Source organism: Octopus bimaculoides, unplaced genomic scaffold (assembly GCF_046866305.1).
Source record: "Octopus bimaculoides isolate indiv1 unplaced genomic scaffold, ASM4686630v1 contig105, whole genome shotgun sequence".
Classification (NCBI taxonomy): domain Eukaryota; kingdom Metazoa; phylum Mollusca; class Cephalopoda; order Octopoda; family Octopodidae; genus Octopus; species Octopus bimaculoides.
Genome location: NW_028315355.1, coordinates 5,966 through 31,848, shown reverse-complemented (window position 1 = coordinate 31,848; position 25,883 = coordinate 5,966). Strand labels below are relative to the sequence as shown.

The 25,883-nt window shown below is 39.6% G+C and overlaps 1 protein-coding gene and 1 long non-coding RNA gene across 8 annotated transcripts in view; one reads left to right on the top strand and one right to left on the bottom strand.

Annotated features, from left to right (window-relative positions):
* LOC149129214 (uncharacterized) overlaps positions 1 to 19,900 on the top strand; it is an 89,508-nt gene extending 69,608 nt beyond the window's left edge. For 4 of the 5 annotated variants that reach the window (XM_089346707.1, XM_089346704.1, XM_089346705.1 and 1 more), the window contains one exon: positions 15,922 to 19,900. The gene's annotated coding sequence lies outside the window, so the exon portion shown is untranslated. The remainder of the gene's footprint in view (positions 1 to 15,921) is intronic. The other variant, XM_089346708.1, reaches the window with a different exon arrangement.
* On the bottom strand, positions 16,564 to 25,157 carry LOC149129213 (uncharacterized). 3 transcript variants are annotated; one of them, XR_016240253.1, is made up of 5 exons: positions 22,068 to 25,157; positions 20,477 to 20,641; positions 19,390 to 19,818; positions 18,822 to 18,893; positions 16,564 to 16,901 (listed from the first exon to the last, which is right to left on the bottom strand). It is a non-coding gene; the product is annotated as an uncharacterized LOC149129213 (long non-coding RNA). The 3 variants fall into 3 exon arrangements; XR_016240254.1 differs by having other exon boundaries at positions 20,477 to 20,552; XR_016240255.1 differs by lacking the exon at positions 20,477 to 20,641.
* Positions 25,158 to 25,883: the final 726 nt, after the last annotated feature.

Sequence of the window (25,883 nt, the reverse complement as noted above, 5' to 3'; positions counted from 1 at the left end):
CGTATTTCATCTACAGTTGCAGGAAACTGCAAGCGATCTTTTTTTTCCCCGGTTCGTTTACATTCTTCGTAACGGTTTGTTTCCGCAGTAATCAGTTGAAACAAGCATGAAAAGGAAGTCTAAAGGTTTCGCTTCCTGAGAAAGACTATGGCTAGACCCTGTTTCCTCACAAAAATTGTTAATAAAAACGTTTGTTTTAATTTTTACTCCATTCTGGTGTAAAATCATCCTCGCTGTCACCATCGCCGCTTTCAGAATCGCTGATTTCGGTTTCGGATCCAGAAATATCCGATTCCTTATCGTTCACCACGTGCTTTTGTAGCTCATTCATTCTTTTCTTCGATATCTCCATATCTTCTGCTGAAAAACCTTCAAATTCGGAATCACTGCTTGATAGCATGAAACTCCTCTCCATCTTCAAAGTTGAAAAAAATCAACGCCGCAAAAAATGTGGAAAGAAATCTTCCAAAATTCACTGAGTTCAAATATCAGGCCAAACAATGTGGGAGACAATAACTCAACTGTTTGCAAAGTGAAATCAGGTGTTTTAACGACTGTATTAACGAGATTTGGGTTCAAATATACATTTAAATAACAATGGGTATGCTTGGCCGGCTACGGCCGGGTTAGTCTTATGAACCAAAAATCTTTTCGTCCGGCTACGGCCGGGTTAGTAACGAAAGGGTTAAAAAAAAAATAATAATAATCTGACTTTAAAAAAAAAAAACAATCTGACTTTAAAAATAAAAAATTTGACTTTAAAAAAAAAAATAATAATCTGACTTAAAAAAAAATCTGACGTTCAAATGTTGTTGGTTGATATTTTGCTCGTTGTTTGCATATCATGTTTTCTGTTATAGTTGGCAAATTGCCAAAGGTAAGTAGTTTTTCTTATTTTGTTGAGGGTTTGTTGTTAGGATTGGGGTTCAGACTTTAGACTATATTAGGGTTAGCTTGGGGATTTGTGAATGGTTTTTAGAGAGAATAGTTAGGTAAGAGATCAAAGTTTGAACTAGGGGTTAGGCTTTGTGGCGATGGGGAGGGTAGAGATTAAACAGGATCAGTACTGAAGATGAAGGTTTGTTGCGAGTGTTGATCATGGTTTAATGTTGGGTTTAGCAGTGAAAGACAGGGATGAGGGCTAAGGTGAGTGTTTTGTGCGATCATGCCTCATCCCCTACTAGAATAGGAGGGAAGAGGTAGGCCCAGGAAGACCTGGGATGAGGTGGTGAGGCACGACCTTCGAACATTGGGCCTCACCGAGGGATGACTTCTGACTGAGACCTTTGGAAATATGCTGTGCGTGAGAAGACTCGGCAAGCCAAGTGAGACCTAAATCTAAGGCCTCAGCCAGTCCACTTATGCGTACCTTCCTTCATTGGACACTAAACTCCACTTGCGAAGACCTGTTGAGGCAAGTGAAATTGAAATCGAGTTGAATTGGACGCTAAACTCCACTTGCGAAGACCGGTTGAGGCAAGTGAAATCGAAATCGAAATCGAGTAAAATTCGATGGCTGGCACCCATGCCAATGTCGTCTCCTTCATTAGACACAAAACTCAGCTTGCGAAGACTTATTGGGGCAAGCGAAAGCGAAATTGTGATGGCACCTGTGCCCAGCGTCACCTTTCTGGCACTTGTGCCTGCGGCATATGTAAGGACTTTCGAGCGAGATCGTTGCCAGTGCCCCTGGACTGGCTCTTGTGCGGGTGGCACATAAAATACACCATTTTGAGCATGGCCGTTGCCAGTACAGCATGACTGGCCTTCGGGCCGGTGGCAAGTAAAAAACACCCACTACACTCTCTGAGTGGTTGGCGTTAGGAAGGGCATCCAGCTGTAGAAACTCTGCCAAATCAGATTGGAACCTGGTGTAGCCAACTGGTTTCACCAGTCCTCAGTCAAATTGTCCAACCCATGCTAGCATGGAAAGCGGACGTTAAACGACGACGATGATGATATATATATATATATATATATATATATATATATATAAATTGGAAATGTAAAATAAAAACAAAAGAGAAAGGATTCTGTATATATATATATATATATATATGTATGTCTGTATATATATATATATATATATATATATATATATATATATATACATGTATACTCTTTTACTCTTTTACTTGTTTCAGTCTTTTGACTGTGGCCATGCTGTAACACCACTTTTAGTCGAGCAAATTGACCCCAGGACTTATTCTTTGGAAGCCTAGTACTTATTCTATCGGTCTCTTTTTGCCGAACCGCTAAGTTACGGGGACATAAACACACCAGCATCGGTTGTTATGTGATGTTTGGGAGACAAACACAGACACTCATACACACATACATAGATATATACGACGGGCTTCTTTCAGTTTCCGTCTACCAAATCCACTCGTACATACATCTATACATATATATATACATATGTATGTATATATATATATATATATATATATATATCTATATATATATATATATATATATACATATATACATATGTACATACATACATACATATGTACATACACACATACATACATATATATATATATATATATATATATATATATATATATATACATATATACATATGTACATACATACATACATATGTACATACATACATATATATATATATATATATACATATATACATATGTACATACATACATATATATATATATATATATATATATATATATATATATATGTATGTATGTACATATGTATGTATGTATGTACATATGTATATATGTATATATATATATATATATATATATATATATATATGTATGTATGTACATATATATGTATGTATGTACATATATATGTATGTATGTACATATGTATGTATGTATGTATATATGTATATATATATATATATATATATATATATATATATATATATATATATATATATATATATGTATGAATGCATGTATGTATGAATAAATGAGTGTGTGGGTATGTATGTAGATATGTATGTATGTATGTATGAATAGACAGACATACATGAGGTGTGTCTGACAGATAGTGTCAGGCTCCATTAAACTTGAAATATGATATCCCTGGAGTTACTGGTCATCCATGGGATAATTACAATTTAAGTAGAGAGATTTTTTATTCTATTTGTCTATACCACTTGTCTAGAAGATAAAAGGATGTGTGTATATATGTAAATGTATGTAAATGGTAATTAGAAGTATATAAAACCCAGAAGAATGAAGAATTAGAATAATAATGAAAATAAACTTTAAAATATAAAGAAACATAAAGAAACATATATATGGTGCCGGGGTGGCTATGTGAATGGGCGAAGGGGTGGCTGTGTGGTAAGTAGCTTGCTTACCAACCATATGGTTCTGGGTTCAGTCCCACTGCATAGTACCTTGGGCAAGTGACTTCAACTATAGCCTCGGGCCGACCAAAACCTTGTGAGTCGATTTGGTAGACGGAAACTGAAAGAAGCCCATCGTATCTATCTATCTATATATATATATATATATGTGTGTGTTTATGTTTGTGTTTGTGCCCCTAGCATTGCTGGACCACCGATGCTGGTGTGTTTACGTCCCCGTAACTTAGTGGTTTGGCAAAAGAGACCGATAGAATAAGTCCTGGGGTCGTTGTGCTCAGCTAAAGGTGGTGCTCCAGCATGGCCGCAGTGAAATGATTGAAACAAGTAAAAGAGAAAAGATATGTATATATATATTATTAATTTTTCTATATGTGATAGTGGATTTTCATCGATGAGTTCTTGAAAATTGGTTCTTTTCTTGAATGGATACAACGAATGTATGCATATATGCACATATATAACCTTGCTTATATGCACATATATAACCTTGCTTATACATATATACAAGTACACACAATCATATTGTCACTCACACACGCTCACAAATATACGTATAATCTTAAGGTATACACACATATACGCTTATCCATCACTACACCTATACATATATACACATATATACACACACACATACATATATACAAATATATGTGACACTAATACAAGGATAACGGATCTTTTTTAAAACGGGGGCCACATTTTTCATTAATGTTTTACTTAGTGTTTTTGGTAGCGAAAGGCTTTCAAACTTCGTATATTTATCTATTTTGTGTTATAGAACAGAAAAAGGATCCTTTTTAAAACGGGGGCCACATTTTTCATTAACGAAACACTTTGAAACTTGGAACACTGGTAGAATGTGTCATATAAAACATCTTTTTCTCTTAGTCTTCTTAAAAAAAAAAGAAATCCATAAATTATTCCATGTTAAAGTTGTCGTATTTCTGTAATTTCAACCAATCACTGACGTCCATTCAGCCGATATACATTGAGTGCCGACTACATAAACAAACGATTCTGAAACAATTAACCCTAATCCTAACTCTAACCCTAACCCTAACACTAGGGTTAGGGTTAGGGTTAAACGCAAATTTAAAATGAAAAAAGCAAATAAAACGAAGAATCGTTTGTTTACGTAGTCGGCACTTAATGTATATCGGCTGAATGGACGTCAGTGATTGGTTGAAATTAGCGAAATAAGACAATTTTTTACATGAAATAAATTCGATTAAAAAAATATTTTTCTGTTCTACAACATAAAATAGATAAGTATACGAAGTTTGAAAGTCTTTCGGTACCAAAAACACTACGTAAAACATTAATGAAAAATGTGGCCCCCATTTTAAAAAAGATCATATATATATATATATATATATATATATATAATGATAATAATAAAGTGACAACAAAAGAATGAAACCTCAATATTAGGTAAATATAGCATTATTTATATATGTATATAGATAGGACAATCAGTAAGTTGTCATAATAGTGTTTGGAGTGTGGATATGTGTATACATATGAGTACGTACATGCACATATATGTTTGTGTGTGTATGCCCATATACATGTTTGTGTGAGTGTGTATGTATGTAGACATTATGAACACAGGAGGTGTTTCTTTCTTTTTTTTATAAATCTCCTTTTACAAAACCACTACATTATAGGGATGTCAAAAAACCGACACCAGCCCCTAAGTGATGGCCTTGAAAAATTCTGTTTTAGTCGAATGAATCGAATCCAGCACTTATTTTGGTCTGCTTTGCTGAACTGCTAGGTTATAGGAGCATAAACACCAACACCAGTTATCAAGCAGTGATGGGAGACAGACACACAGACATGAGGAGACACACACACACATATATATTCGATGGGCTTCTTTCAGTTTCCATCCACCAAAACCACTCACAAGGCTTTGGTCGGCTAGAGACTATAGCAGAAGACACTTGCTCAAGGTGGCATGCAGTGAGACTGAACCCAGAACCATGTGGTTGGGAAGCAAGCCTCTTACTACACATAATATATGACAAAGATGGTGGGATAGGCTGGAAGTATAAGGTAAGTGATGACGTATGAACGGTCAAGGGGCCTTGCAAGTAAGACAGACATGTGAGCAGAAGGACAACTAGTGCGTATGACTTTTGCTTTCGGGCTTTCGCTTGGGACAGACATGGTGACCCCGCAAGAGTTCAGGGAAATTGGCGTTAGGTTCTGGCCAGAGGTTAGGTCGGTGTATCCTAAGTGGACAGTATAAATGTTGCGAGAGGACCCATGTGACAGATGAACCAAGCTTTTTAGCCCATTTCACACACCTGCTTATACCCACTGATCCACTGACTTGTACGAGTTAAGGCAGCTGGTGTATATATATATATATATATACAAACATATATGCTGTGTGTAGCATCGTGTGAAAGAGGGAGGCTAGTATATATTATATAAAAAAAGCTTTAAGGCGCTGCTCCAGCATGGCCGCAGTCTAATGAATGAAACAAGTAAAAGAAAGAAAGGAACATGAGAAAAAAAAACCCATACATTTCGTACGTATACCTGCGGCTAAAGACACGCAGCTAGCTTTACTGATTGAGTGTGACAAGGGACGGATTGATGTCTAGCAAGATATATTTAAACGAAGTCTATGAACAGCATTCGACAATCCAGAATCGACCCACCCTCTCTGATCGAAGTAACCAAGTCTCGAAGGTAAATTCTTCCATTTATTGTGAGATGATGGGGGGTGGATTGGTTCGCAAAAGTTTTGCTTCGTCTCGACGTTTCCATGGAACCTTTGATTTCTTTGTAGGATGCCAAGAAGATTCCGTCCAGATTCTCTGTTGTCGGCTGAATTCCTGATTGTTGTTTCTAAGTTATTTGGGGATGTAAGAGAGGTGCAATTGTATCCCCTAGACCGTCTCTGGTTTGTGTTCGATAAGCTTGGGTTCATTTCTGTGTATGTTTTTGCTTTATTTTCCTTCAGCAAGAGCTTATCCGATGCCTATTCTACGATGAACTGTGTTTCGTAGTTAATAAACAAATTGCTTTGTCTTTGCCAGCCTTGTAGCGAGTTTGTTTCTTCAGCTTCACAAGTTGTTTGCCACAGTTTAAAGACACTTTCCAAGCGTTGACCATCTCAATGTTTCTTTAATTCGTTGTAGATTTCCTCATCTATGTTCTTCAATTTTTCTTCATTGCTCAGCGCTCTAAGCTTAAGCAATTCTATTTCTGTCTTCATGTTTTCCAAGTGTTAGTTTCTCCCATAATTGTCTTTGTTGGTCCTGTTCGTTTGGAATACGTTTAATTTGGAGTTTATGAGTCAGAATTTAACCAGTGTTCATAAATTTCTGCCTTGTGCTTGTTTTTGATCATGTTCCAGAAAGTAACCTTTCTGGCTTTAAGTTTTTCATTCTATATGTGTATAATGCGGTTTTTAATTGATAGTGGAGGGGGATGGGCTTCTATCTTGTGTATCATCTGTAGGTGAATTTTCATTTAAGCAATTATAATGTGGTAAAGAATGAAGAGTGGTGCATAATTTGGACAAATGTTGATTGAGCTGTTGCAGGGATTGTTCTTTCTCTTCTTTTCCTCTTGTGTGGAGCGAGTGAGTTCATCAGTGTTGCTAATCAAAAGTCTCAAATTCGTGTTCATCTCTCTCAGTTCCTTAAGAGTCTCTTCATTCCTTAAGAGTCTCTTCGTCTCAAGAAGATTAAGTTTGTCCAAAGACACCTGGAAAAGGTTTAGTTTTTGAAAGCATTATATTTCGGTTGCCTAGTTCCATGAGACTTACCTTGTCTGTTGGAATACATTTTTAGATTACTGGCGTGTACAATACATGCTCACACATGTATGTATATATATATATATATGTATATATATATATAGGTAAGTGGTAGGTTTGCCTCAATCCTTCAGGGGTAGTCTGAAGCATCCAAGCAACCAGGGGATGTTTAAATCCGGAGGCACTCCTGGGGATCACCTGTATGGGTACCGTCATGGGAAGAGGGCGTCCAGAGGCAGGTAATATGTTGCTTAAACCGTAGTTTATGCATTTACTTGGAGGACAATCAGTAAGTTGTCATAATAGTGTTTGGAGTGTGGATATGTGTATACATATGAGTACGTACATGCACATATATGTTTGTGTGTGTATGCCCATATACATGTTTGTGTGAGTGTGTATGTATGTAGACATTATGAACACAGGAGGTGTTTCTTTCTTTTTTTTATAAATCTCCTTTTACAAAACCACTACATTATAGGGATGTCAAAAAACCGACACCGGCCCCTAAGTGATGGCCTTGAAAAATTCTGTTTTAGTCGAATGAATCGAATCCAGCACTTATTTTGGTCTGCTTTGCTGAACTGCTAGGTTATAGGAGCATAAACACCAACACCAGTTATCAAGCAGTGATGGGAGACAGACACACAGACATGAGGAGACACACACACACATATATATTCGATGGGCTTCTTTCAGTTTCCATCCACCAAAACCACTCACAAGGCTTTGGTCGGCTTGAGACTATAGCAGAAGACACTTGCTCAAGGTGGCACGCAGTGAGACTGAACCCAGAACCATGTGGTTGGGAAGCAAGCCTCTTACTACACATAATATATGACAAAGATGGTGGGATAGGCTGGAAGTATAAGGTAAGTGATGACGTATGAACGGTCAAGGGGCCTTGCAAGTAAGACAGACATGTGAGCAGAAGGACAACTAGTGCGTATGACTTTTGCTTTCGGGCTTTCGCTTGGGACAGACATGGTGACCCCGCAAGAGTTCAGGGAAATTGGCGTTAGGTTCTGGACAGTATAAATGTTGCGAGAGGACCCACGTGACAGATGAACCAAGCTTTTTAGCCCATTTCACACACCTGCTTATACCCACTGATCCACTGACTTGTACGAGTTAAGGCAGCTGGTGTATATATATATATACAAACATATATGCTGTGTGTAGCATCGTGTGAAAGAGGGAGGCTAGTATATATTATATAAAAAAAGCTTTAAGGCGCTGCTCCAGCATGGCCGCAGTCTAATGAATGAAACAAGTAAAAGAAAGAAAGGAACATGAGAAAAAAAAACCCATACATTTCGTACGTATACCTGCGGCTAAAGACACGCAGCTAGCTTTATTGATTGAGTGTGACAAGGGACGGATTGATGTCTAGCAAGATATATTTAAACGAAGTCTATGAAAAGCATTCGACAATCCAGAATCGACCCACCCTCTCTGATCGAAGTAACCAAGTCTCGAAGGTAAATTCTTCCATTTATTGTGAGATGATGGGGGGTGGATTGGTTCGCAAAAGTTTTGCTTCGTCTCGACGTTTCCATGGAACCTTTGATTTCTTTGTAGGATGCCAAGAAGATTCCGTCCAGATTCTCTGTTGTCGGCTGAATTCCTGATTGTTGTTTCTAAGTTATTTGGGGATGTAAGAGAGGTGGAGTTGCCTCCCCTTGTCCGTCTCTGGTTTGTGTTCGATAAGCTTGGGTTCATTTCTGTGTATGTTTTTGCTTTATTTTCCTTCAGCAAGGGCTTATCCGATGCCTATTCTACGATGAACTGTGTTTCGTAGTTAATAAACAAATTGCTTTGTCTTTGCCAGCCTTGTAGCGAGTTTGTTTCTTCAGCTTCACAAGTTGTTTGCCGCAGTTTAAAGACACTTTCCAAGCGTTGACCATCTCAATGTTTCTTTAATTCGTTGTAGATTTCCTCATCCATGTTCTTCAATTTTTCTTCATTGCTCAGCGCTCTAAGCTTAAGCAGTTCTATTTCTGTCTTCATGTTTTCCAAGTGTTAGTTTCTCCCATAATTGTCTTTGTTGGTCCTGTTCGTTTGGAATACGTTTAATTTGGAGTTTATGAGGCAGAATTTAACCAGTGTTCATAAATTTCTGCCTTGTGCTTGTTTTTGATCATGTTCCAGAAAGTAACCTTTCTGGCTTTAAGTTTTTCATTCTATATGTGTATAATGCGGTTTTTAATTGATAGTGGAGGGGGATGGGCTTCTATCTTGTGTATCATCTTTAGGTGGATTTTCATTTAAGCAATTATTATGTGGTAAAGAATGAAGAGTGGTGCATAATTTGGACAAATGTTGATTGAGCTGTTGCAGGGATTGTTCTTTCTCTTCTTTTCCTCTTGTGTGGAGCGAGTGAGTTCATCAGTGTTGCTAATCAAAAGTCTCAAATTCGTGTTCATCTCTCTCAGTTCCTTAAGAGTCTCTTCATTCCTTAAGAGTCTCTTCGTCTCAAGAAGATTAAGTTTGTCCAAAGACACCTGGAAAAGGTTTAGTTTTTGAAAGCATTATATTTCGGTTGCCTAGTTCCATGAGACTTACCTTGTCTGTTGGAATACATTTTTAGATTACTGGCGTGTACAATACATGCTCACACATGTATGTATATATATATATATATGTATATATATATATAGGTAAGTGGTAGGTTTGCCTCAATCCTTCAGGGGTAGTCTGAAGCATCCAAGCAACCAGGGGATGTTTAAATCCGGAGGCACTCCTGGGGATCACCTGTATGGGTACCGTCATGGGAAGAGGGCGTCCAGAGGCAGGTAATATGTTGCTTAAACCGTAGTTTATGCATTTACTTGGAGGACAATCAGTAAGTTGTCATAATAGTGTTTGGAGTGTGGATATGTGTATACATATGAGTACGTACATGCACATATATGTTTGTGTGTGTATGCCCATATACATGTTTGTGTGAGTGTGTATGTATGTAGACATTATGAACACAGGAGGTGTTTCTTTCTTTTTTTTATAAATCTCCTTTTACAAAACCACTACATTATAGGGATGTCAAAAAACCGACACCGGCCCCTAAGTGATGGCCTTGAAAAATTCTGTTTTAGTCGAATGAATCGAATCCAGCACTTATTTTGGTCTGCTTTGCTGAACTGCTAGGTTATAGGAGCATAAACACCAACACCAGTTATCAAGCAGTGATGGGAGACAGACACACAGACATGAGGAGACACACACACACATATATATTCGATGGGCTTCTTTCAGTTTCCATCCACCAAAACCACTCACAAGGCTTTGGTCGGCTTGAGACTATAGCAGAAGACACTTGCTCAAGGTGGCACGCAGTGAGACTGAACCCAGAACCATGTGGTTGGGAAGCAAGCCTCTTACTACACATAATATATGACAAAGATGGTGGGATAGGCTGGAAGTATAAGGTAAGTGATGACGTATGAACGGTCAAGGGGCCTTGCAAGTAAGACAGACATGTGAGCAGAAGGACAACTAGTGCGTATGACTTTTGCTTTTGGGCTTTCGCTTGGGACAGACATGGTGACCCCGCAAGAGTTCAGGGAAATTGGCGTTAGGTTCTGGCCAGAGGTTAGGTCGGTGTATCCTAAGTGGACAGTATAAATGTTGCGAGAGGACCCATGTGACAGATGAACCAAGCTTTTTAGCCCATTTCACACACCTGCTTATACCCACTGATCCACTGACTTGTACGAGTTAAGGCAGCTGGTGTATATATATATATACAAACATATATGCTGTGTGTAGCATCGTGTGAAAGAGGGAGGCTAGTATATATTATATAAAAAAAACTTTAAGGCGCTGCTCCAGCATGGCCGCAGTCTAATGAATGAAACAAGTAAAAGAAAGAAAGGAACATGAGAAAAAACCCCCCATACATTTCGTACGTATACCTGCGGCTAAAGACACGCAGCTAGCTTTACTGATTGAGTGTGACAAGGGACGGATTGATGTCTAGCAAGATATATTTAAACGAAGTCTATGAAAAGCATTCGACAATCCAGAATCGACCCACCCTCTCTGATCGAAGTAACCAAGTCTCGAAGGTAAATTCTTCCATTTATTGTGAGATGATGTGGGGTGGATTGGTTCGCAAAAGTTTTGCTTCGTCTCGACGTTTCCATGGAACCTATGATTTCTTTGTAGGATGCCAAGTAGATTCCGTCCAGATTCTCTGTTGTCGGCTGAATTCCTGATTGTTGTTTCTAAGTTATTTGGGGATGTAAGGTCGGTGGAGTTGCCTCCCCTTGTCCGTCTCTGGTTTGTGTTCGATAAGCTTGGGTTCATTTCTGTGTATGTTTTTGGTTTATTTTCCTTCAGCAAGGGCTTATCCGATGCCTATTCTACGATGAACTGTGTTTCGTAGTTAATAAACAAATTGCTTTGTCTTTGCCAGCCTTGTAGCGAGTTTGTTTCTTCAGCTTCACAAGTTGTTTGCCACAGTTTAAAGACACTTTCCAAGCGTTGACCATCTCAATGTTTCTTTAATTCGTTGTAGATTTCCTCATCCATGTTCTTCAATTTTTCTTCATTGCTCAGCGCTCTAAGCTTAAGCAGTTCTATTTCTGTCTTCATGTTTTCCAAGTGTTAGTTTCTCCCATAATTGTCTTTGTTGGTCCTGTTCGTTTGGAATACGTTTAATTTGGAGTTTATGAGGCAGAATTTAACCAGTGTTCATAAATTTCTGCCTTGTGCTTGTTTTTGATGATGTTCCAGAAAGTAACCTTTCTGGCTTTAAGTTTTTCATTCTATATGTGTATAATGCGGTTTTTAATTGATAGTGGAGGGGGATGGGCTTCTATCTTGTGTATCATCTTTAGGTGGATTTTCATTTAAGCAATTATTATGTGGTAAAGAATGAAGAGTGGTGCATAATTTGGACAAATGTTGATTGAGCTGTTGCAGGGATTGTTCTTTCTCTTCTTTTCCTCTTGTGTGGAGCGAGTGAGTTCATCAGTGTTGCTAATCAAAAGTCTCAAATTCGTGTTCATCTCTCTCAGTTCCTTAAGAGTCTCAAGAAGATTAAGTTTGTCCAAAGACACCTGGAAAAGGTTTAGTTTTTGAAAGCATTATATTTCGGTTGCCTACTTCCATGAGAGTTACCTTGTCTGTTGGAATACATTTTTAGATTACTGGCGTGTACAATACATGCTCACACATGTATGTATGTATGTATGTATATATATATATATATATATATATATATATATATATATATATATCATCATCATCATCGTTTAACGTCTGCTTTCCATGCTAGCATGGGTTGGACGATTTGACTGAGGACTGGTGAAACCGGATGGCAACACCAGGCTCCAGCCCGATTTGGCAGAGTTTCTACAGCTGGATGCCCTTCCTAACGCCAACCACTCAGAGAGTGTAGTGGGTGCTTTTACGTGTCACCCGCACGAAAACGGCCACGCTCGAAATGGTGTCTTTTATGTGCCACCCGCACAAGCCAGTCCAGGGGCACTGGCAACGATCTCGCTCGAAAATCCTACAGGAGCCAGTCAGGCGGTACTGGCAACGGCCACGCTCAAAATGGTGCATCTCATGTGCCACCCGCACAAGAACCAGTCCAGGGGCACTGGCAACGATCTTACTTGGCTTGCCGGGTCTTCTCACGCACAGCACATTTCCAAAGGTCTCGGTCCGTAGTCATCGCCTCGGTGAGGCCCAATGTACGAAGGTCTTGCCTCACCACCTCAGCCCAGGTCTTCCTGGGCCTACCTCTTCCACGGGTTCCCTCAACTGTTAGGGTGTGGCACTTTTTCACGCAGCTCTCCTCCTCCATTCTCACCACATGTCCATACCAGCCCAATCGTCTCTCTTGCACGCCACAACTGATGCTTCTAATGTTCAGCTTTTCTCTCAAGATACTTACACTCTGACGGGTATTCACATTGACATTACACATCCAACGGAGCATACTGGCTTCATTCCTTGCGAGCTTACGTATGTCCTCAGCAGTTACAGCCCATGTTTCACTGCCATGTAGCATGGTTGTTCGTACGCATGCGTCATACAGTCTGCCTTTTAGTCTGAGTGAGAGTCCCTTTGTCGCCAGCAGGGGTAAGAGCTCTCTAAACTTTGCCCAGGCTATTCTTATTCTAGCAGCTACACTTTCAGCGCACCCACCCCCACTACTAACTTGGTCGCCCAGATAGCGGAAGCTATCAACTACCTCTAGTTTTTCACCCTGGAATGAGATAGAAGTTGTTTCCTGTTTGTTTGCAGTCTTTATTGCACCTGAACATCTGCCACAAACAAAAACTAACTTGCTAGTTAACCTGCCTTTGATGTTGCTGCACCTCTTATGTGTCCATAGCTTGCACCGGGTACATCTTATAGAGTTACTACCTACTCCTTTTCTACATACTGAGCAGGGCCATCTACCTGAAGGGGTTTGTGTTTTATCTACCTTCCTACTTATTAGGCCCTTCAATTCTAGACCTTGCTTCCACACCTGAAACTTCTCCTCTAGTTCTGATAGTGACTCCGCAATTAGGGCAAGGTCATCAGCATAGAGGAGCTCCCAGGGGCAACCTGTCTTGAACTCCTCTGTGATTGCCTGGAGGACTATGGTAAATAATAGGGGGCTGAGGACGGAACCTTGGTGGACCCCTACCTCTACCCGGAATTCATTGCTGTACTCATTTCCAACCCTCACCTTACTGGCAGCATCTCTGTACATGGCTCGCACAGCTCTCACTAACCATTCTTCTATCCCAAGTTTCCTCATTGACCACCAGATAAGGGATCGGGGGACCCTGTCAAAGGCTTTCCCCATGTCAACGAAAGCCAGGTACAGAGGTTTATCCTTAGCTAGGTATTTCTCCTGCAACTGTCTCACTAGAAATAAGGCATCAGTAGTGCTTTTACCTGGCACGAACCCAAACTGCATCTCATTTAATTGATTCGCTCCCTAATTAGTTGGGCTATGACCCTCTCTGTAACTTTCATAACCTGATCTAACAGCTTGATGCCTCTGTAATTATTTGTATCTAAAGCGTCCCCTTTACCTTTGTAGCAGTTGACTATGATGCTGCTACACCAGTCATTGGGTATGACTCCTTCGTGTATCACCTGGTTCGTAATACGGGTGACTAGGCTATAGCCAACACTGCCAGATATTTTGAGCATCTCTGCAGTGATTCCTGATGGGCCGGGGGCTTTCCCGGTCTTCATACTCTTAATTGCTTTATCTACCCTGGTACTATCAACTCGGATAGCTGGTCCCTCTATTGGGTCGACATACGGCAGGCTCTCTTTCTCCCATTCATTCTCTTTATTAAGCAATCTATCGTAGTGGCATCTCCAGACCTCTTTCTTTGCAGCCTCATTTAGTGCAAGCGTACCATCATCCATGCGAACACATTTCTCTCCTACAACATCACTATTCTCTCTCCTACACTGTCTTGCAACCCGAAATACCTCGAGTCTTTGGTCCTCACGGCGCAGAACATTGGCAAATCTTTCCTTATCTGCTTCCCCTCTGGCTAAATAAACCTGTCGCCTAGCCTCCCTTCTGGCACATTGGTACAATTCCCTGCTACCACCGTTCTTCCAGTCCTTCCAAGCCTGTTTCTTTTGTCTAATAGCCCTGTCTACCTCCTTGTTCCACCACCACGTTACTCTGGGTCGGGAGGGGACCTTACACCACCCACAAATCTGGTCGGTGGCTTTCAACAGGTTGTCCCGCAGAAATCTCCAATTGTCTTCCACGTTGTATGATGCTTTTTAGCCCATTTCACACACCTGCTGTAAAGCGGTTGGCATTTGGAAGGGCATCCAGCTGTAGAAACCTTGCCAAATCAATTTGAGCGTGGTGCAGCCTCTTAGCTTGCCAGTCCTCAGTCAAACCGTCCATGGGAAGCAGAATTAAATGATGATGCTTTATTCACAATTTTATAAACTTCTCTCTCACGCTTCCCCTCTTTTTCTCTCTTGTTCTTCACTTTTCCCTTCAACCAATCACATGAAGAAGGCATTACAGTCAGACGAAATAACTAAGGAATAAGACTGAGTTAAAAAGAATTCCACGTTTCACTCCCAGCCTCCCTGACTTCAGCCAATCACATGACAGCCTCACGAATGGGCTGAGTAACGGAGGAAGAAGCAGAATTATTATAAGATTGAATTTTCGTTACCAGCCCGGCTGAAACTGGCTCTGGCTCCAACTACAAATGTTGTGTTGTTTTTAGAAGTTCTCAATTAAAATCTCCCACCATACCTTAGTCACGTTCTGTTCCTAAAACTGGCTGAATGATAACTGAGTTATTCAACACAGAGCATCTCGAAATAAATGCACCACTGGGAATGATGTATATTGGCTAATACTGGGTTGGGTACACAAGAAAGTTTTAATATAGAGTTGCACATATTAGTGGATGATCAGTTTGTAATTCTGGATCATTTCCTTGTATCCAGAATAATGTGGCTCCTGGCCTTGCCCGGTTCCATGGTGGTAATGTAAAAAGCATCCTGAACACTATTTATTTATTTACTTATATATTTATTCATTTATTTATTTATGTATTTATTAATTTATATATATATATTTTTTATTTATCTATATTTTTATTTATTTATTTATTTATATATATATATATATATATTTATTTATATGGTGTGGCTCCTGGCCTTGCCCAGTTGCTCCCAAGATGTCCAGCCGATACCAGCAGACAAAATGGATGGTAAATGAGGATAGAATTTATCTATTTTGTATTGTTTTATTGTCTAATTTTTTTTTCTTTTTTTTTCTTTGCAGCTTTTCCACATAGATGTTGGTATATATAACATTATACATTACATAAATGTGTATGTGCGTGTACAACATGTCCATATACGCATGCATATATACACAGACTGAGAGAAGAAGAGTTAGCTGCCTGCTTATATTTGTACTGATGATGTTATTGAAATTACAATAATTATTATTCTTATTAATCTCCCTTCCAACATTCTTGCCTCCTGTTTTCATTTCTTCCTTATTCCTCCTCTTCCTCCCCATCATACCACAACCTCTGACCCCTTGCTGCTTCTCCTTAACCATTTATAGACACGCTCGTGCACATAGACGTCATCTGCCAAATTTCTTTTCTGCTGTGGTGGCGGCAGTGCTGGTGTTGTCCTTTTCTCTCACTATCAGCTTGGTGTAATAATATTTTTCCTTCATAAATGGTAGCTGACCGCACCATACAGTAAGGTTTTAGCAAAGTTGTATTGGAATAATGGGGCTGGGGAGCAGGACATCTTTAAAAATGTGTGTGTGCATGCGTCTTTCTGTAAAAATATATACAAGTTGGGGGGGGGGCCAAAGGTCATGTGCCAAGATTAAGACTCTAATATCTCTATTGCACATTTCAAAAACAACCCATTTATATTTAATTAGAAAGCAAAACAAATTAGCAAATGTCTGTAGCTTTTATTCTTCGTTGCATGAGGAATATCAACTCCCTGTGACAATGTGTGCACAAATTTCTTTGGACTTTTTTTCTTTTTAAAGCCTCTTTCTGACAGAGACATCTCGGTGGTGAGGGGTCCACTTTGCTATGTGTTGGGCACACCGTATTGCATGAACTTCTCGAACAAATTGACCGGCCGTTGTATGCGATGTTGCTTTTTCTCACGATGCTTTTGGTTGGAGATGTCCACAACTGTTCTGTTCTGTTTTGTTGCACCATCGCAACCAGACTGAAAAACAAGTCCAATGTGCTCCGGAATTGTCAAAGACGCGTTTCAGTTTTTCTAAAATGGAGTGAAATAAAATAATAATAATAATGATTTCTTGTTACTCTTATTAAACTCTCCTTATTCTCCCCACCAAAGTGAGGGAGTTTGTGTGTGCTCAATGTTTTCCCATTAGATAGTCTGGTAGGTCTGTTGTCCCTTCATTTAGTTCCTTAGCCATCATAACTGCCCCCGTTTCTCTCTCTCTCTCTCTCTCTGCCTCTTCAGTATGTATGTGTTGGGGGAGTCTGTAATGTCGTCATGGTTACTGTTTTTTTTTTCGTTTGTTTTTTCACCACCACAGCTTTACTATTAACAATATTTCAGTCGCATTTTTAAATCTGATAATTTCAGGGCAGGAAACTCATGATTGTCACCTCATCCCTCCCTCCCTCCTTATTTCTAATATCTTTCTAAATTCTGTTGCTACAACTACTTTGACGACCACCACCACCACCCACAAGTACTGCTACTACTACTACTACTACTGTCATGTCTCTGAATCGGCAGAGCGTCAGACAAAAGGTGCTTTATGGGTAGGTAAGTCTGTTTCCCTTGCTAGCTTTGAATCTGTCAAAATACAGGATGGGCCCAAAGTCACACACTGAGACCCCCCTCTCCCCCATATTTCAAAAACAGCACTTTATGGTTAATTACAACACAAAACTAATTAGGAAATGTCAACATCCTGATTACAAGGGTTCGAAACATTCACCATTTGCAGATTTTTTTATTGTTTGTTGTACAAGGAACAGAATTTCCTGCAGAGATCTTTGCACAGGTAGGGGAGGGGGCAACCATTGGTATTTGTCCTGCACACTGCATGTTGCATGGACTCTTTGCACTAATCAGGCGCAGGCTGTGTGGTAAAGAAGCTTGCTTTCCAACCACATGGTTCCTGGTTCAGTCCCACTGTGTGGCACTTTAAATAAGTGTCCACTAAGCCTCGGGCCAACCAAAGCCTTGCGAGTGGATTTGGTTGACAGAAACTGAAAGAAGCCCGTCGTGTGTATATATATATATATATATGTGTGTATGTACATGTGAGTGTATCTGTCTGTCCCTGCCACCATTGTTTGATAGCCGATGGTGTGTTTACGTCCCCCGTAACTTAGCAGTTTGGCAAAAGAGATAGAATAAGTACTAGGCTTAGAAAAAATAATTCCTAGAGTCAATTTGTTCGACTGAGAGGCAGTGCTCCAGCATGGCTGCAGTCATGTGACTGAAACAAATAAAACAATAATCGACCAACAGTGTTTCAATGTTACACAAAATAATAATGATGATTAATAGTAGTATAAGATGTTATATTTTCGTGTGTGACTTTTGGCCCACCCTGTACCCAGAAATATGACCACCACCACAAAAAATAATAATTTTTTTTGCTATTGAAGTATCGAACGGGGTAGACAACTCTAGATATGTTTTGCTCTTATTTGACCTCCGTGAATTACAGCTTGTTTTTGCCAGATGGTAAGATGCATCTGTATACACACACATGTACATACATGCTGCTGCATGCAGATAGAGATTTGAGTGCACACGGAATTACATTGTGTGTGCATGGTGCGAGATATATAAATTCTGTGCACACATACTTCATTGCACATGTATATCTCTAGTCTTTAAACATATTTAAAGCTGTGGTCATGCTGGGGCACCACCGTTGCCTGTGCTACACTATTATTTGGAACATGAGAGAGTCTGATCACTGCTGCTCTCACCTGCCGTGAAGTAGTCTCATCTGGAACCCTTGGCAGGAAGAGACCCCGTTTTGTGTGTATATATATATCTAAATGTATATGTATAAATCTTGTGTGATCTTAGTTATTGTCTGGTTGCTTGAGGAGGTCAATAACACTGAAACCTATCCAAGGTTGTCCCCCCCACTATTGCAATTTATTTTAATTTCTAAACCTTCTTTCTCATTTAATTTACCTTTGTTGGGTTCGTTCTCTTCAAATGAACCTTCATACTTAATTACTTCTTCTCTCGTTATGGATGTAACTTCTGTAATAAAAGTCAGTGGTAGTTTTAACTCTGGGGCAGTGTTCCAACCATGGCCATCTCGTCTTAGAGGGGAATATCTAGCATTTTAATCTATTGTTTTTTTTTTTCATTCTTTATTCAAAGCAATTAGAACGGAAGGGTTGATTGGTCACTATATCTAGCGAGGGAGAGGTTAGTAGTTGTGGTGGGAGTAGTGTGAAGCACAGCAGAAGCTGTTGTAACCATTAACAACTTGGATCATTACCATAGTAACTGGTTGTGGTGGTAGTAACAGCAGTTTGGGTTAGTGGATGTCTAAGTGCACCTTAGTAAGTGGTTGATGGAAGGTGACAGCAGAAGCAACTAGTGGTCAAGGGTCCTTTTTCTTCTTCCTCCCATCCACTCCATGCCAATCACTCCCCCCTTCTATCATGTATACATACCTCTTCCTTCATCATTTCAATTTCAACTCTATTTTGAGAGGGAAAAAAAAAAAAGTATTGACCCTCCCACTTACAGTGTTTGTCTTTTTTTTTATTTGACTGGTGGGTCCACCTGCTGTGTGGTCCTGATCCCTTTCGTCTTTGGACAAAAGGATTCTAGCTGTAGTGAATTATTTTGACTGTGGCCATGTTGGAGCAAATCAACCCTGGGACTTCTGAAGCCTAGTACTTATTATTCTATTGGTCTCTTGTTAAACTGCTAAGTTATGGGGGACGTAAACACACCAACATTGGTTGTCAAGCGATGGGAAAGTGTCTTCTACTTATAGCCTCAGGCCAATCAAGGCCTGGAGGAAGCCTGTCGTATCTATGTGTATGTTTGTCTCTCCACCATCGCTTGGCAACCAATGTTGGTATGTTTAGCAAAAAGAGACGGTACTAGACTTACAAAGTGTATGTCCTGGGGTCGAATTGGTTTGACTGACATGGCTGCAGTCAATTGACTGAAAACAAATAAAAGAATGTCTACATAGTCTTTTTTATCATCGAAAATATGTTTTTCTCGAATAAAAAAAATCATTTAAAGATGTTTTTTGTTGAATAAATAAAATAAAAACCACAAAAATTATGCAAAGAAGAAGAATCGACTGCAACAGGAAGAAGAAAACAAGTCTTAATCCAGAAAATCCCATCGTGGGACGCGCGGAAGGTAATAATGTCAATAGTATAACCAATAGGTGAGGAGTAGCTAAAAACAAAAAAAACGACGCCATTATAAGGCCCCCCTCCTTTAAAAATTTTTCCGGGTTTTGACACTTTAGCGACATCAAATCTCGAAAATCTTCTGGAGGAAATCTGGGGAACCGATGTCGCTAAAGTGTCAAAATTTTCTAAGTTTTGACACTTTAGCGACATCGGTTCCCCAGATTTTCTCCAGAAGATTTTCGAGATTTGATGTCGCTAAAGTGTCAAAACCCGGAAAAATTTTTAAGGGGGGGAGGCCTTATAATGGCGTCATTTTTTTTGTTTTTTGAACATACTCCTCCCGTATTTTTCGATTTTCTGGTTATCGGAAAGACACCGGGTTTCCTACACATTTTTTATTATTATTTCCAGGTAATTAAATAATATTTTTAATTACGATAATTAAATAAATATTACATTTTGGAAATGCTTAGGGAACAATTGGATCTTGTCGCGTTGGTTTCAAGGGAGGTAACTCTCTGCATTTTCCATTCTGTTTGGTGGTCAAGAGATAAATAAAATAAAACTATATCTACTTTGTGATTTCGAATCCTGGCTTTGTCAGCTTTATTTTTCAAGTTTCTACAACATTTAAGTATGATAATTTAGTGTCTATAATGTCTGTGTATATATTATGAATCGAGTAATGTATGTGTATATATTATGAATAGCGTAATATATGTGTATATATTATGAATCGAGTAATGTATGTGTATATATTATGAATTGAGTAATGTATGTGCTTGTGTGTATATATTATGAATCTAGTAATGTGTGTGTGTGTGTGTGTGTAAATATTATGAATCGAGTAATGTATATGCTTGTGTGTATATATTATAAATCTAGTAGTGAGAGTGTGTGTGTATATATTATGAATCTAGTAAGGTGTGTGTGTATTATGAATGGAGTAATGTATGTATGTGTATATATTATGAATCGAGTAATGTATGTATGTGTATATATTATGAATCTAGTAAGGTGTGTGTACATATTATGAATCGAGCAACGTGTGTGCATATATTATGAATCGAGTTATGTATGTATATATTATGAATCTAGTAATGTATGTGCTTGTGTGTATATATTATGAATCTAGTAATGTGTGTGTGTGTGTGTGTGTAAATATTATGAATCGAGTAATGTATATGCTTGTGTGTATATATTATAAATCTAGTAGTGAGAGTGTGTGTGTATATATTATGAATCTAGTAGTGTATGTATATTATGAATCTAGTAAGGTGTATGTGTATTATGAATGGAGTAATGTATGTATGTGTATATATTATGAATCTAGTAATGTATGTGTATATATTTGTCAGCTTTATTTTTCAAGGTCAATAAAACAGTATGAAGCGAAAGTGACATATCGATTACAATTCAATCAACAGAAAATTAGCATGCAAGTGGCTCAGTACTCCGCAGACACGTCTTCTTCACGTAATTTACAAAGAAATACAATGTGACAAGGCTGGTCCCTTTGAATTACAGGTGTAAGTGATTTTTGCCAGGTAAGTGGACTGGGGCACGGTGAAATTAATGTTTAAGTGGCTGTGCATTCCACAGACGTGTTCCCTGTGAACGGTTTTCGTCGAACGAATCAAACTTAATAAATTATCGAAAAGAAAATAAAATGTCTGGTCCTGGGGTTGTAAACAAGTGATGGCGGATACAAATACTGACTGAAACCGGTCAAAGAAATAAGACAGAGAAAGAAATAAAGACCGTAAGGAGTGGATTTGGTAGGCGGAAACTGAAAGAAGCCCGTTGTATATATGTATGTTTGTGTGTCTGTTTGTCCCCACCTCCCAACATCGCTTGACAACCGATGCTGGTGTGTTTACGTCAACGTAAATTAGCGGTTTCGGCAAAAGAGACCGATAGAATAAGTACCAGGCTTACAAAGAGTAAGTCCTGCGGTCGATTTGACCGACTATAAAGGCGGTGCTCCAGCTTGGACGCAGTCAAAAGGACTGAAACAAGGAAAAGAGTAATTTTAACGAGTTCCTACCGCCATCTTCACCGCCATTGCTATGACAAACCAACAACAAACACCAGCGCCATCTATCTGTAACGTCTCTATTTTACTCTGGCTTCTCCGAGTTACTTCCCTTTGTTTCTCTGCGATCAGAATCTTTATTTCGCTGGACGAATGTGTTTTAGCTTCTAAGATCCTTCTGGGACCGATTATTAATTAAAAGACGAACATTGAGGGGTCAACGTAATTAACTGCCCCCGCCCATGCGTATAATTGAAAGGATTACGAACATTATTATTATTTTTAAAGGCAGAATCGTTAGCACGCCGGAGAAAGTGCTTAACGGTGTTCAGTCCGTCTTTACGTTCTGAGTTCAAATTCCGCCGATGTCGACTGTTCCTTTCAACCTATAAGGGTTAGGGTAATTAAAACGCTAGGGGGTCAACATAATCGACTACTCCCCTCCCTCAAAATATGTAGGTGTGTTTGTGTGTCTGTGTTTGTCCCCCCACCATCGCTTGACAATCGATGCTGGTGTGTTTACGTCCCCGTAACTTAGTGGTTTCGGCAAAAGAGAATAAGTATTAGGCTTACAAATCTCTCTATCTGCATGCAGCAGCATGTATGTACATGTGTGTGTATACAGATGCATCTTACCATCTGGCAAAAACAAGCTGTAATTCACGGAGGTCAAATAAGAGCAAAACATATCTAGAGTTGTCTACCCCGTTCGATACTTCAATAGCAAAAAAAATTATTATTTTTTGTGGTGGTGGTCATATTTCTGGGTACAGGGTGGGCCAAAAGTCACACACGAAAATATAACATCTTATACTACTATTAATCATCATTATTATTTTGTGTAACATTGAAACACTGTTGGTCGATTATTGTTTTATTTGTTTCAGTCACATGACTGCAGCCATGCTGGAGCACTGCCTCTCAGTCGAACAAATTGACTCTAGGAATTATTTTTTCTAAGCCTAGTACTTATTCTATCTCTTTTGCCAAACTGCTAAGTTACGGGGGACGTAAACACACCATCGGCTATCAAACAATGGTGGCAGGGACAGACAGATACACTCACATGTACATACACACATATATATATATATATATACACACGACGGGCTTCTTTCAGTTTCTGTCAACCAAATCCACTCGCAAGGCTTTGGTTGGCCCGAGGCTTAGTGGACACTTATTTAAAGTGCCACACAGTGGGACTGAACCAGGAACCATGTGGTTGGAAAGCAAGCTTCTTTACCACACAGCCTGCGCCTGATTAGTGCAAAGAGTCCATGCAACATGCAGTGTGCAGGACAAATACCAATGGTTGCCCCCTCCCCTACCTGTGCAAAGATCTCTGCAGGAAATTCTGTTCCTTGTACAACAAACAATAAAAAAATCTGCAAATGGTGAATGTTTCGAACCCTTGTAATCAGGATGTTGACATTTCCTAATTAGTTTTGTGTTGTAATTAACCATAAAGTGCTGTTTTTGAAATATGGGGGAGAGGGGGGTCTCAGTGTGTGACTTTGGGCCCATCCTGTATTTTGACAGATTCAAAGCTAGCAAGGGAAACAGACTTACCTACCCATAAAGCACCTTTTGTCTGACGCTCTGCCGATTCAGAGACATGACAGTAGTAGTAGTAGTAGTAGCAGTACTTGTGGGTGGTGGTGGTGGTCGTCAAAGTAGTTGTAGCAACAGAATTTAGAAAGATATTAGAAATAAGGAGGGAGGGAGGGATGAGGTGACAATCATGAGTTTCCTGCCCTGAAATTATCAGATTTAAAAATGCGACTGAAATATTGTTAATAGTAAAGCTGTGGTGGTGAAAAAACAAACGAAAAAAAAAACAGTAACCATGACGACATTACAGACTCCCCCAACACATACATACTGAAGAGGCAGAGAGAGAGAGAGAGAGAGAAACGGGGGCAGTTATGATGGCTAAGGAACTAAATGAAGGGACAACAGACCTACCAGACTATCTAATGGGAAAACATTGAGCACACACAAACTCCCTCACTTTGGTGGGGAGAATAAGGAGAGTTTAGCTTAACCTGGGGCCCAATGAGTTTGATAAGAGTAACAAGAAATCATTATTATTATTATTTTATTTCACTCCATTTTAGAAAAACTGAAACGCGTCTTTGACAATTCCGGAGCACATTGGACTTGTTTTTCAGTCTGGTTGCGATGGTGCAACAAAACAGAACAGAACAGTTGTGGACATCTCCAACCAAAAGCATCGTGAGAAAAAGCAACATCGCATACAACGGCCGGTCAATTTGTTCGAGAAGTTCATGCAATACGGTGTGCCCAACACATAGCAAAGTGGACCCCTCACCACCGAGATGTCTCTGTCAGAAAGAGGCTTTAAAAAGAAAAAAAGTCCAAAGAAATTTGTGCACACATTGTCACAGGGAGTTGATATTCCTCATGCAACGAAGAATAAAAGCTACAGACATTTGCTAATTTGTTTTGCTTTCTAATTAAATATAAATGGGTTGTTTTTGAAATGTGCAATAGAGATATTAGAGTCTTAATCTTGGCACATGACCTTTGGCCCCCCCCCAACTTGTATATATTTTTACAGAAAGACGCATGCACACACACATTTTTAAAGATGTCCTGCTCCCCAGCCCCATTATTCCAATACAACTTTGCTAAAACCTTACTGTATGGTGCGGTCAGCTACCATTTATGAAGGAAAAATATTATTACACCAAGCTGATAGTGAGAGAAAAGGACAACACCAGCACTGCCGCCACCACAGCAGAAAAGAAATTTGGCAGATGACGTCTATGTGCACGAGCGTGTCTATAAATGGTTAAGGAGAAGCAGCAAGGGGTCAGAGGTTGTGGTATGATGGGGAGGAAGAGGAGGAATAAGGAAGAAATGAAAACAGGAGGCAAGAATGTTGGAAGGGAGATTAATAAGAATAATAATTATTGTAATTTCAATAACATCATCAGTACAAATATAAGCAGGCAGCTAACTCCCCTTCTCCTCTTCTTCTTCTCTCAGTCTGTGTATATATGCATGCGTATATGGACATGTTGTACACACACACGCACATACACATTTATGTAATGTATACCCCCCCCCCCCCCCGGCCCATCAGGAATCACTGCAGAGATGCTCAAAATATCTGGCAGTGTTGGCTATAGCCTAGTCACCCGTATTACGAACCAGGTGATACACGAAGGAGTCATACCCTATGACTGGTGTAGCAGCATCATAGTCAACTGCTACAAAGGTAAAGGGGACGCTTTAGATACAAATAATTACAGAGGCATCAAGCTGTTAGATCAGGTTATGAAAGTTACAGAGAGGGTCATAGCCCAACTAATTAGGGAGCGAATCAATTTAGATGAGATGCAGTTTGGGTTCGTGCCAGGTAAAAGCACTACTGATGCCTTATTTCTAGTGAGACAGTTGCAAGAGAAATACCTAGCTAAGGATAAACCTCTGTACCTGGCTTTCGTTGACATGGAGAAAGCCTTTGACAGGGTCCCCCGATCCCTTATCTGGTGGTCAATGAGGAAACTTGGGATAGAAGAATGGTTAGTGAGAGCTGTGCGAGCCATGTACAGAGATGCTGCCAGTAAGGTGAGGGTTGGAAATGAGTACAGCAATGAATTCCGGGTAGAGGTAGGGGTCCACCAAGGTTCCGTCCTCAGCCCCCTATTATTTACCATAGTCCTCCAGGCAATCACAGAGGAGTTCAAGACAGGTTGCCCCTGGGAGCTCCTCTATGCTGATGACCTTGCCCTAATTGCGGAGTCACTATCAGAACTAGAGGAGAAGTTTCAGGTGTGGAAGCAAGGTCTAGAATTGAAG